Consider the following 10294-nt stretch of genomic DNA (forward strand, 5'->3'; position numbering starts at 1 on the left):
AGTGATTTTTTCGCCTTTGCTAGCAGTTTTACACACTACCCATTCAATCCATAGAGCTATTGTATTTTAAACTTATGACGCCACTGTCATGCTTTAGTTCCAGCGTCGCCACCACGATGACAACACTTGCTAGTTTTGTGGGGGTCGCACTTCAGTGGAAAAATCTTTCATGCTCCTTTACCTTATGGACACACTATACCAACTAAAAGCATGTCCTATACGTTCTGAAATATGCAGTGATTGGACGGCACTCTCGGGCTCCTAAATCTTTTTTTTTTTCACCTTACTCGTCATGGAGGGTTTGTTTATAGCTTCACAAGTTTTCAGTCTTCCGTGACGCGTTTTGTCCAGCTATCGTAGCACAGGGGTTATTAGAATGTCTTAATGTCTTGCTTACGCCCCCTAAATGCCACACCTATAATTTTCGGTTCTAATCCATTTTCGCAAGTTTCTTAATCCGTTGAGTTCACTCGTATTTCGAATAACTCTTCGCTGTTTCGGTCCGTCGGGCTACCACTGCCTGTGGCTCTCGGATCAAGGCAGGTTCACTGCCATGGCATTGCTCTGGCTTGTTCATTTATAACACTCATCAGGATTTCGAGACTAATTTCACTTTCTCACCCCCTACAGACTCTAATCTTCACAATGGACTACAGACTCATGTCTGTGAACCTAGATGACTTTCTCCAAGCACCAAGGTAGGTCTTACTCCATTTAGCTTGTGAGGCTGGCAAATTTTGTACCAGCTATTCCTAGTTGGGTGTATTTTCGTTCAGCTTTCTTCAAGCAACATTAGTGATTACCAGCCTAATGAATGCTTTCCCTTTCACCCCTACAGAATTCTTCACCCTCGTAGCCTAAATGATCCGTGAGAGTGCTCCCTGTCGTTTGGAACGCATCTACCCGGGGACATTTCTTCGCTGAAAGGTTCGGCATCTTTAACCCCTACAGGTGGGTCACAGCTGTCAGGGTGGCACGCCAAGCTTTTGACTGCGGTGTCTAAATACGTGCACGTTTGCATTCAGTATTGGTTGTGGGGTTCTTATCTAGCAGCACCACAATAAGTGCTAGGTTAATTCTATTGCGGTCAATTTTGCCGCTGAATGAAGGGAGTGGGTAAAGGCGGTCACAGCGCGGTGGGTTCTTCTCCGTGGTGGAAACGAGAGTGGCATCCAAGCTTCAATCGAGCGCTCGGGATCTTAATCGTCGCATAGCGTCAGCACTCTTCAGTTTTCGTCGGGGAGATGAGCCCGCACCGAATGCCGCAGAGTCCCGTTGCCACTGTTTCATCTCGGTGTTGCGTTGCGTTGCGTCGGGGCCGCGTGGTAAATTAAATGGGCGAGGCAGTCGCTTCATGGAAAACGGCATTCGGTTGAGCCTTTGTCAGGAGTTACCATCTAAACAACGTGGATTCTGTCCGCAGCCCATCGTTAAGCCCTGCTGTGGCCATGGTACGTGGTGAATTTCCGTGTTTTCATTTTGCACTTGTCCCAGTCTCCCGTATCTCGTCAGTTCTCGTCCCGTTCTTACTCAATTCACAATGAACCTATAATGGCAGTGTTCTCAGCTGAGCTCGCAGGTGTAGCCTGGCTGTCCTGGACATGCTGACCGTACGTGGTTGCGGCGCAACTGCTCATAGTGATGAGTATACATGTCATGGGAACTATTCACTTCAAGTGTCTCGCAATTTTTTTTACCGTGTACTGATAAACAGCTGTATCTTTCCTTCTCTCCCCGATTTTCAGAACCAAGTGTTCTGGGCCCATGGAGCTGCAGCAAACCACGTTCCAGCCCTTTGCCACGTCATGCCTCTGGCATCCTGCCAGCTGTACAGATCATGGCTCCAATCCCTGCCTTATCATTTGTAAGTTTAGTTCGTGCAGCATGTTCTTTGAACGCTCTTCTCAATGCTATCATTACGTCTCTTCAGGTTCGCACCTTTTCCTTGGTCATCACCCTGCTTGGCATAATTCCTGATCAATTTACAAGGCTTCGGACACTGTGCTGCTGAAGGGGTCCTTCTTGTTTCACGATTCTGCACGAGACAGTTTGAGTGGTTGTCATCTATTCGAAACGTCATGTGAGCGCAAGCCGTCTTCGTGCAAGCCCCGGCATACGTCTCATGTAAGTTTGGGTTTCCTTACAATTCTTTAATGGCGTTTGAAAGGTTCTTTTAATTGTTTTGAAACTCCTTTCTTTTATACTGTGCAGCGTTCGTGGTGTTTTGAGGTTTTCGCGTCGTGTCTTTGCAGTGCTTGCATTGTCTAGCGTTCGTGGAACCATTTCTCCTTACTGTTGTGTTCTAACTTTCCTCGTGTCTTCACAGATTGTGCGCGTATCCCTTGACTTTCGACAAAGTGATGCAAAGAATCCTGTCTGGAATCGACGGGGTGACAAGTGCAGCTTGCGGCAGGCACATTCTACGCGTGCCGTCCTGCAATATCAGTCTCCAGTAAAGTTTTCCGCCGTATCCGTGACGTCGTCACCGGCAGCCGGGGCCCCTTCCTGAATGTGAGTGACGCAGTTGCATTACAACTATATTCACTCGCATACTAAATGCGTTGCTCGTCATAAACCAAACGGTGCGGTGTTCATTAGAACAGCGGCACAGTGGTGCCATTGTTTCAATTGCCTATACCTGCCACTCGTTTACAGCGAAAGCTGTTAGGAAATCACTTTTCGGGTCCCACGCAGTTGTCCGCCGCCGGTGTCCATTACCACATCGCACGATATTAAAAAACCTTGCACCAATGCCACAGTGGGGCTCGAACCCTGGTCCACTGGGTATTCTACCATTGAGCTACACCAGTGCTTGTGACTTGTTGTCACACTTGCCTTAGGCAGGCTTGATTTCGAGGAAGCAATCGCGTTAATACGGCTCATAAAGAGTTTCAAAACAGCGAAAGAACCAGTCGTCCGACAACGCGAATAGCGTAAATAGTGGGCTGTTCAACGCTTCAAACCATCACAAAGGCTTGTTCTTGTTCCCCTAATAACTGTGGTGCATACCCACTTCAACCATAATTCCTCAATTCTCGTCAGCCACTGCATGGACGATCGGCACAAAATTTCTTGCAAGTGTTTAGCGAATACCACGCTTCTCAGAAGAATGACGAAGAATTGCATAGCGAATGCCGGCCTACTACCGCGAAAAGTTTATTATTGATGCCCTAGTGGGTATCAAGCAAGCGTGCTTACAGTAGTTAGCCAATGAGTGTTTTGAAAAGACTCTGAAAGGCTGCTCTTCTAGCTTTCACTGTGACTTTACTGCGCCTTCCGCACAGGCAAGGCGTTTTTCTCATAGCTTCCATGCATATGGTAATCTGTGGCGATATTTCGAATGAATTCTGATCTATTAAAAATGGTTCTTTGTTCTTGCTGCTTATTAATTTTCCATAGGTACAATAATTCCTAATCAAGTTACAAAAAATGCTTTCGAGGTGTGGCCTATACTGTTTTCTACAGCTCTCTTTACCTTTATTCAGTAACCACACTGATGAGTGGTTTTATGGCTATCGTTAAAAACTGCATGAGTGCTTTTCAATCTTTTGCTATGATGGTCAGTGTTACACACAACCCATATAGCAATTGTCTTTAAGCTTATGGCGCTACTGTAATGCAGTCATGCTTAATTTCTGGCGTCGCCACGACACTGATAAGACTTGGCAGTTTTCTCGGGATGCTTAAGTGAAGAAATTCAAACATTTGTCGTGCTCCTCTAGCTTATGGATACACTACGAAACAAAAGACGTTTCCTATCCGTTCTGAAATATGCAGCGATTGGAAATATGCAGCGATTGGACAGAAATGTCGGACTTTACAGTCTCCAGTTCCTTTCACTTGATTCGTCATGCAGGGCTTTATAGCTTCGCAAGCTTTCCGTCGTCAGCGATGAGTTCCGTCAAGCTATCTCAGTACAGGGCTTACTACAATGTCTAATCTCTAGCTTACTATGTTCTGTAGTCCCACCTATGGTTTTCACTTTTACTATGCATTTTTTCAAGTTTCTTATCCTGTTGAGTTCACTCGTGTTTCGGTTTACTCTTCGTTGTTTCGACCAGTCAGGCTACCACGACTTGTGGCTTTGTTATAGTCTGGTTCACTGCCATGACAATGTTCTGGCCAGCTTGTTCAATCATAAACTTTCATCAGGATTTCAAGAGTAATTTCACTTTCTCGCCCCTACAGATCCCCATTTTCACAACGGACTACGTGTACCCGTGTCTACGAACCTAGACAGCCCTCTCCAGAGCAGAAAGGTGGGTCTTACTCCATCTAGTTTGTTTTGTACCAGCTGTTCCGAGTTGGTATATTCTTTTTCACACTCTTTCAAGTGATATAAGTGATAATTATCAGCCTAATAAATGCAGTCACGTTCTCCCCTACAGAATTCTTCACTATCGTTGCCTAAATGCTCCCTGTGAGTGCTCCCAGTCGTCTGGAACACCTGGACCAGAGGATAATTTGTCGCTTTGGTCTCGGTCTTCCCACAATACCGGTGACTGACGCATCGTACTGGAAGAACTTCTCTTCACTTCCGGAGACTCACCATTTCCTGTAAGTACAGAAAACTCTCCTCTTTGTGCAACAATTCTTATCGGATGAGTAACAACTGCACATCTTTACAGGTTCGGGTATTCGGATACCCGGATACCTTATGTATTACTTCCGACAAGACTACTTACTACGTGTGACAGAAAGGAATTGACGTTCAAGACCAGTGTTCATGCAGAACTGGCTTCAACGTTCCTTCTTATCTAGGTGCCGTTTGCCAGGAATGCTTTCAGCACTCGCCCGTCTCAGCCGCATGTACTCCTCACTGCGCAGAATTGTGCAGGACTTCCTTGTCACTATCCCTACACGTTGAAATAGATGTGCTGCCACAATTTCTGTTGTCTAAAACTGTACTTTCACATGCTTCAGCCTCATGCACTGCGTGAACAAACCTGTGTAAACTGAATCACTTTCTAGGGCAAGATAGGTAAATAAAAAGTATAGGGCACCACTGCACGAACTATACCACCTGGTCTTCAATAAAACTGTGTGATTACTCTGTGCTGCTGTATCGCTTTGTTTCTGAAGGACTATGTTCTATCCGTGTAGTCCGATTCCATCGGAGGGTGTGTACTTGTGGATTCAGATGAACTTGTTCTGAGTTGTACCGAGCAAAACTGTTATGGTGACTTCAGAGCTGGTGTTGTTGTGGAGCCTCAGATGCCTTGGTACTGGAGGCACTGGCATTGGCAGAAAGGGTACTTCAAAATTTTTCGATTTTGCGTTTGTATATGTGTGTGCACGCAAACATACAAACGCACCTGTGAACATAACGCTTGCGTGGACTTTGCTCCCCGCCCCCCCATAAAAATGCCATCTCCTGCAATTAGCGGAATAGGCAAGGTTGCGACAAGACCAGCATTGTGTGGTGTTATGGAGCCCTCAATTCAACGGGGCTGAAATGTGTAGAAAGTTTGATAGTTCTGTGCTATTTCACTCCGGTGTCTTCTGGCGTTTCAAGAGCCACGCTCCGGTGTGAGCCGAAACACATAAAATGCTTCCCTGCTAGCAAATGAAAGGCTGTAAGATGCAACTCTGCAGAGAATAGTTTTCAGCAAGTATATTGCATCTGTCTAACACTCTTGTGCTGCAGCATCTGGCATGGTATAGGTCAGGAGCTGTCGTTAGTATCGGATGTGATGTGTTGCTGAAGGATTCATGAAGCAAAGCGTAAGACTGCCAAGGGCGTGGATAGGATGTAACACTTGCGGCAGCTTACTGCCGAAGCCTAGACGTCTATTTGAATGTTCAACAGGACTCGTTTGATATAATTCGTCAGTGTTTTATATTTTCTTTCGAATGACTTAATCGGAAACCCTATTTCAAAGTATACCGGAAGGTGATCACTGTTTGAAGCGAAATCTACTGTTCTCCAGGACCTCAACGGAACACTTGTGCTGCAGAACGTCAGTTCTAATACTGATTGAGCTCGACCACGAACGAACGTAGACTGCTTCATGCTTAGGCAGGTAAAATTTTTATGCGTAATCCAGTCCCACAGAAGAGCACCAGCAGAGTCTGTTCTAAAACCCCATGAGACGTGATGCGAGTTGAAATCGCCAGTGAGAATTATTTCATTCTTGCAGCTACTGAAGACACAGTTCAATTGTTGTGTATTGTGTACGCCTGTGGGAAAATATTTATAACGGAGAAAGGGCGGCATCCTGGTATGATGATGTCAATTGCCGAAATTTCAGTCAGAGGACATTAACTAAAAAGCCGGACTCGCTGTGTGACAAAATTTGTTTGATAATATCATTACACCAACCCCTAGTGAAGGGCGATCTAACCAAAATTTTCGAAAATTTTTCAAATGATCATTTTTATTAGGCGTAAGCCAGGTTTCTCGCAATGTTTTTATGTCGGGATTTAACTGATTACCAAAGGAAAATAAATCTGTTGAAGCAGAAAACGAACTACGACAGTTCTACTGCAGAACATTTAAAGTATCTATGGTAATGTGTGAATGACTTCGGCAATGACTGTTTCCAAAATACTTTCTTTAGGAATTCGGGCGGGATTCAAATCACATTTTTTTTTAATTGGGGCACGTAAATTTTACTTGGGACCCAGTTCGCTTTTGGCGCCTGCCATCATGGCTGATTTCCATCTCGTCCTGAAATTCTGCTTCATTCGCAGTGGGAGGTTCCGGTGCAGTAGTATTTGTATTTATCTGACGTTCCTGCTGCGGTGCTGACTTAGACACCTCTGCGGCGGCTGCTGTTGTTAAGCATGACGTCAGATTGGTCATCGGTGCTACATATTTATAAAGTAGTAGTGCCATCTGTGAGCAAAACACTTGCGAGACACACTCAGTTACAGTAGTTATTATCAGACCTAACGCCTTCGACATTGCTTTTTCAACTGCTGACTCAAGAAGTTGCCAAAGTTTTACCTCATTTATTGACTCTTATTTCGCAGCAACACGAGCATATCCGAAGGTCCGATCTTTGACAACAGCAATGGCTTTTCATCGCGAACATTTTCGTCTATCCATTATTTCTAGTAGCTAGATTTCGTTTGACCTTGCCTGGTAATTCATGTAATCAGCTGTATGGTCTCCTCCACATAGACAGCATTAGCACCACATGCTCAGCATCGGGAACCTGATTTGCAACCCCCTAGGCGGTGGCCAAATCGCCAGCAGTTCCAGCACTGAAGAGGACGAGAACCTAGGCGTTCTACACGAAGAATGAGTGGCCATATTTTCAATTCAGATGGGCAAGAAGTGCCGGCAAAAGTGGCAAGAACCAATTCTGTGGGAACCTTCTCACCATTTACTACGTGGTTACACCGGCATACAGCTATGACGCCAACATCCGACAGTTTCTCCAGAATCTCGGTTGGTGGCAATCGAGAGCCAACTCCTCGGACGATTCCCTCCGTACAAGCCAAATGAGGCGGAATGAACGCACTGACCGGAACTGACGCAAATGCCTTGCACCGTAGGAGGTCCGCAACCATGATGTATTTGACAATCTACATACCACACCACCTCTTCCAAACTGTCGAACACAAATACCTTGCACTGTAGAAAGTCCGCAACCATGATGTATCTGATGATCTACATACCACACCACCTCTTCCAAACTGTCGAACGTCGCTTATAAAGTGAAACTGCGATTTCATGGCCTGGAGCTCGGCTTGGACAGCTTTTGGGTTGTTCATCCTGATAAATCCCCCACTCTAAGAAAGCACAAGCGCAACAGGGATGCTGTTAACACCACTGTGAAAAAAGTATTCCACGGCAGTTCATCACTAGGCAAAGAGGCTGACCAAGGGCTGTGCCCTTGGCCAAGGGCTGTGCTCTAGGGCACAGTCAAGGGCACAACCAAGGGCTGTGCCCTTGGCCAGGAGACGAATTAGTCATTGGCACGGTTGCAGTCATCTAAACGATAGTAATCAATCAATCAATCAATTTTATTTGGCATTCATTACAGCAAGATAATGAACACGAGGACAAGAACAAAAAGCTGCTATACAGCAGCTTGACAAAGGTCCTTGCCCCAATTCTCGACAGCCAAAAACAACCTACCATGCATTTAAACATCTCTAATTTCACATTTCTATTAAACATTTTCGGTTATCACATCTAGCAGAAAAATCATGAAACAGTGCATAACGCAAGCGGAAATAATGTAGAATAATGGAATGCACAGGTTATTTCGCACAAATGAGATGTACAAAATTTGTATGCGCAATAAAGACCATTATGCATCATGTATGTAAACATCTTAACAAACTGAGAAGCTTGTATAACAGGCAAATTTTTTGATAAAAATAACTTAACGTAACGCGCACTACTACTTTGAAGATAAGTGCTCACCCACATACCGTTTTATTGCACTTCTTGAAGATCTTTGTATGCAAATGCCATTTCTTTCAAATTCGTTGAGCAAGCGTGGCACAAGGTATGACAGACTGCTCATCCCATATTTCGTTCGCGAAAAAGGTATGAGCCATCTGTCTCTCTCCCTTATGTTATATGAGATAGCTTTAGGTATAGTCAGCTTGCATAATAACAAAAAACTATGGTTGTTGCATCGGAAGTATTTTTGGCATTTTAAAGCGAGGTTAACGTTATAGAAATTTTCGAGGGGGCAGATCTTAAGGGTGGAAAATAGTTCTCCAGTATTGGCATCATACTGAACATTTGCTATGTGACGAACTGCTCTTTTCTGAAGCACACTCAACCTATGTAAATTGACTTTTGTAGTGTCACCCCATACTAACTGACAATACGTTAAGTGAGGGGAAAATAGGGCGTTATAAATCATGCGTTTAACGCTCCTCGGTAAAGTATAGCGCAGTCTACAGAGCACCCCACAGGCTTTCGCTAAACGGGTGGCAATGTGATCAACATGATCATTCCAAATGAGATGATTGTTAAAAACAACTCCCAAGGTTTTGACGTTTGATGCAAGTTCTATGCGAGCAGATCCAAGCTCCAATCTGAAATCTTTAAGATCATGTCGTTGCGGCGGGGTGAAAAGGACCGCCTTAGTTTTTGCTGTATTCAGTTTTAATGAATTAACGAAGCTCCATTCGGCTAAGCATTTCAGTGCACTGTTAGAGATGACCGAGAGAGTACTTATGTCACTTGATCTCAAGAAAATGCTGGTGTCATCTGCATAAACTATGAAGTCAGCGTCATTAGAAATATTTGTTATATCATTGATATAAATGTTGAATAGTATGGGCCCCAGTATGCTACCTTGCGGTACTCCTTGAGTTATTTTTTGTAGTGTAGATTGTTCTGACATGATGGCAACGCATTGCCTTCTGTGCTTTAGATACGAAATTATTAACTCAAGAGGAGTGCCACGAAATCCGTAATGTTCTAGTTTTGTAAATAAAGTGCGGTGATTCAGGCGGTCAAACGCCTTAGAATAGTCAACAAAGATACCCAACATAAATTGTTTATTTTCAAAACTGTTCAAGATTAACTCTTTTTGTGTTAGTAGGGCAAGTTCTGTTGACATTCCTTCACGGAAACCGTACTGTTGCGCTGTTATGATCGAGTGTTTATCGCAGAAAGCCGTTATTCTTTTGCAAATAATTTTTTCCAATCCTTTTGATATAACAGGGAGAACAGACACTGGCCGATAATTCGAGAATACATTTCTGTCACCAGATTTGAAAATGACGCTAACTTTCGCGCATTGCATTTCCTGAGGAAAGATTCCGGCACATATTGAAAGATTAAAAATGTGAGTAAGTGCAGGTGATAAGATGTCAGCCACAAACTTTATCGGTCTTATCTGTAACCCGTTTATGTCACGTGCTTTGCTATTTTTTAAGGACATAAAAGTTTGGAAGACTTCATCGGAAGTTGTGGGCGCAAAAAAAGCTGTGTATGCATTGCGCGGACCTAAAAATTCAGTCGCGGCAATATTAAAATCGCTTTTTTCCAGACTAGTAAAATAATCGTTAAACTGATCTGCAAGTTCTACGCCTTTTATGACCCTGTGATTATGTATTAGCTCAAGCTCAGCAATCTGGCGGTTGTTGCGGTTTAACAACTGGTTAATTTCGCGCCAAAGCAAGTCGCTCCGACTACTTATTTGACTGAAAAGGTTTTCAAAATAAACTTTTTTAGTATGTCTCAAGAACTTTGTTACCTGGTTGCGATATTTCTTGAATGCCGCAAACTCACATGGGTCCCTTGTTTTGACAAAATTATTATATAGTAAGTTCTTTTTGCGTATCATGACTGCGCACTCGTTATTAAGCCAAGGTT

The 10294-nt window shown here is 43.9% G+C and overlaps 1 long non-coding RNA gene across 1 annotated transcript; it reads left to right on the forward strand.

Annotated features, from left to right (window-relative positions):
- The first annotated feature begins 352 nt into the window (after positions 1-352).
- Positions 353-5017, forward strand: LOC142777104 (uncharacterized). The gene is made up of 8 exons (XR_012887930.1): positions 353-698; positions 839-951; positions 1746-1864; positions 1931-2124; positions 2327-2511; positions 4189-4259; positions 4389-4557; positions 4629-5017. It is a non-coding gene; the product is annotated as an uncharacterized LOC142777104 (long non-coding RNA).
- The last annotated feature ends 5277 nt before the right edge of the window (positions 5018-10294 follow it).

This window comes from Rhipicephalus microplus, chromosome X, assembly GCF_043290135.1.
Source record: "Rhipicephalus microplus isolate Deutch F79 chromosome X, USDA_Rmic, whole genome shotgun sequence".
Classification (NCBI taxonomy): domain Eukaryota; kingdom Metazoa; phylum Arthropoda; class Arachnida; order Ixodida; family Ixodidae; genus Rhipicephalus; species Rhipicephalus microplus.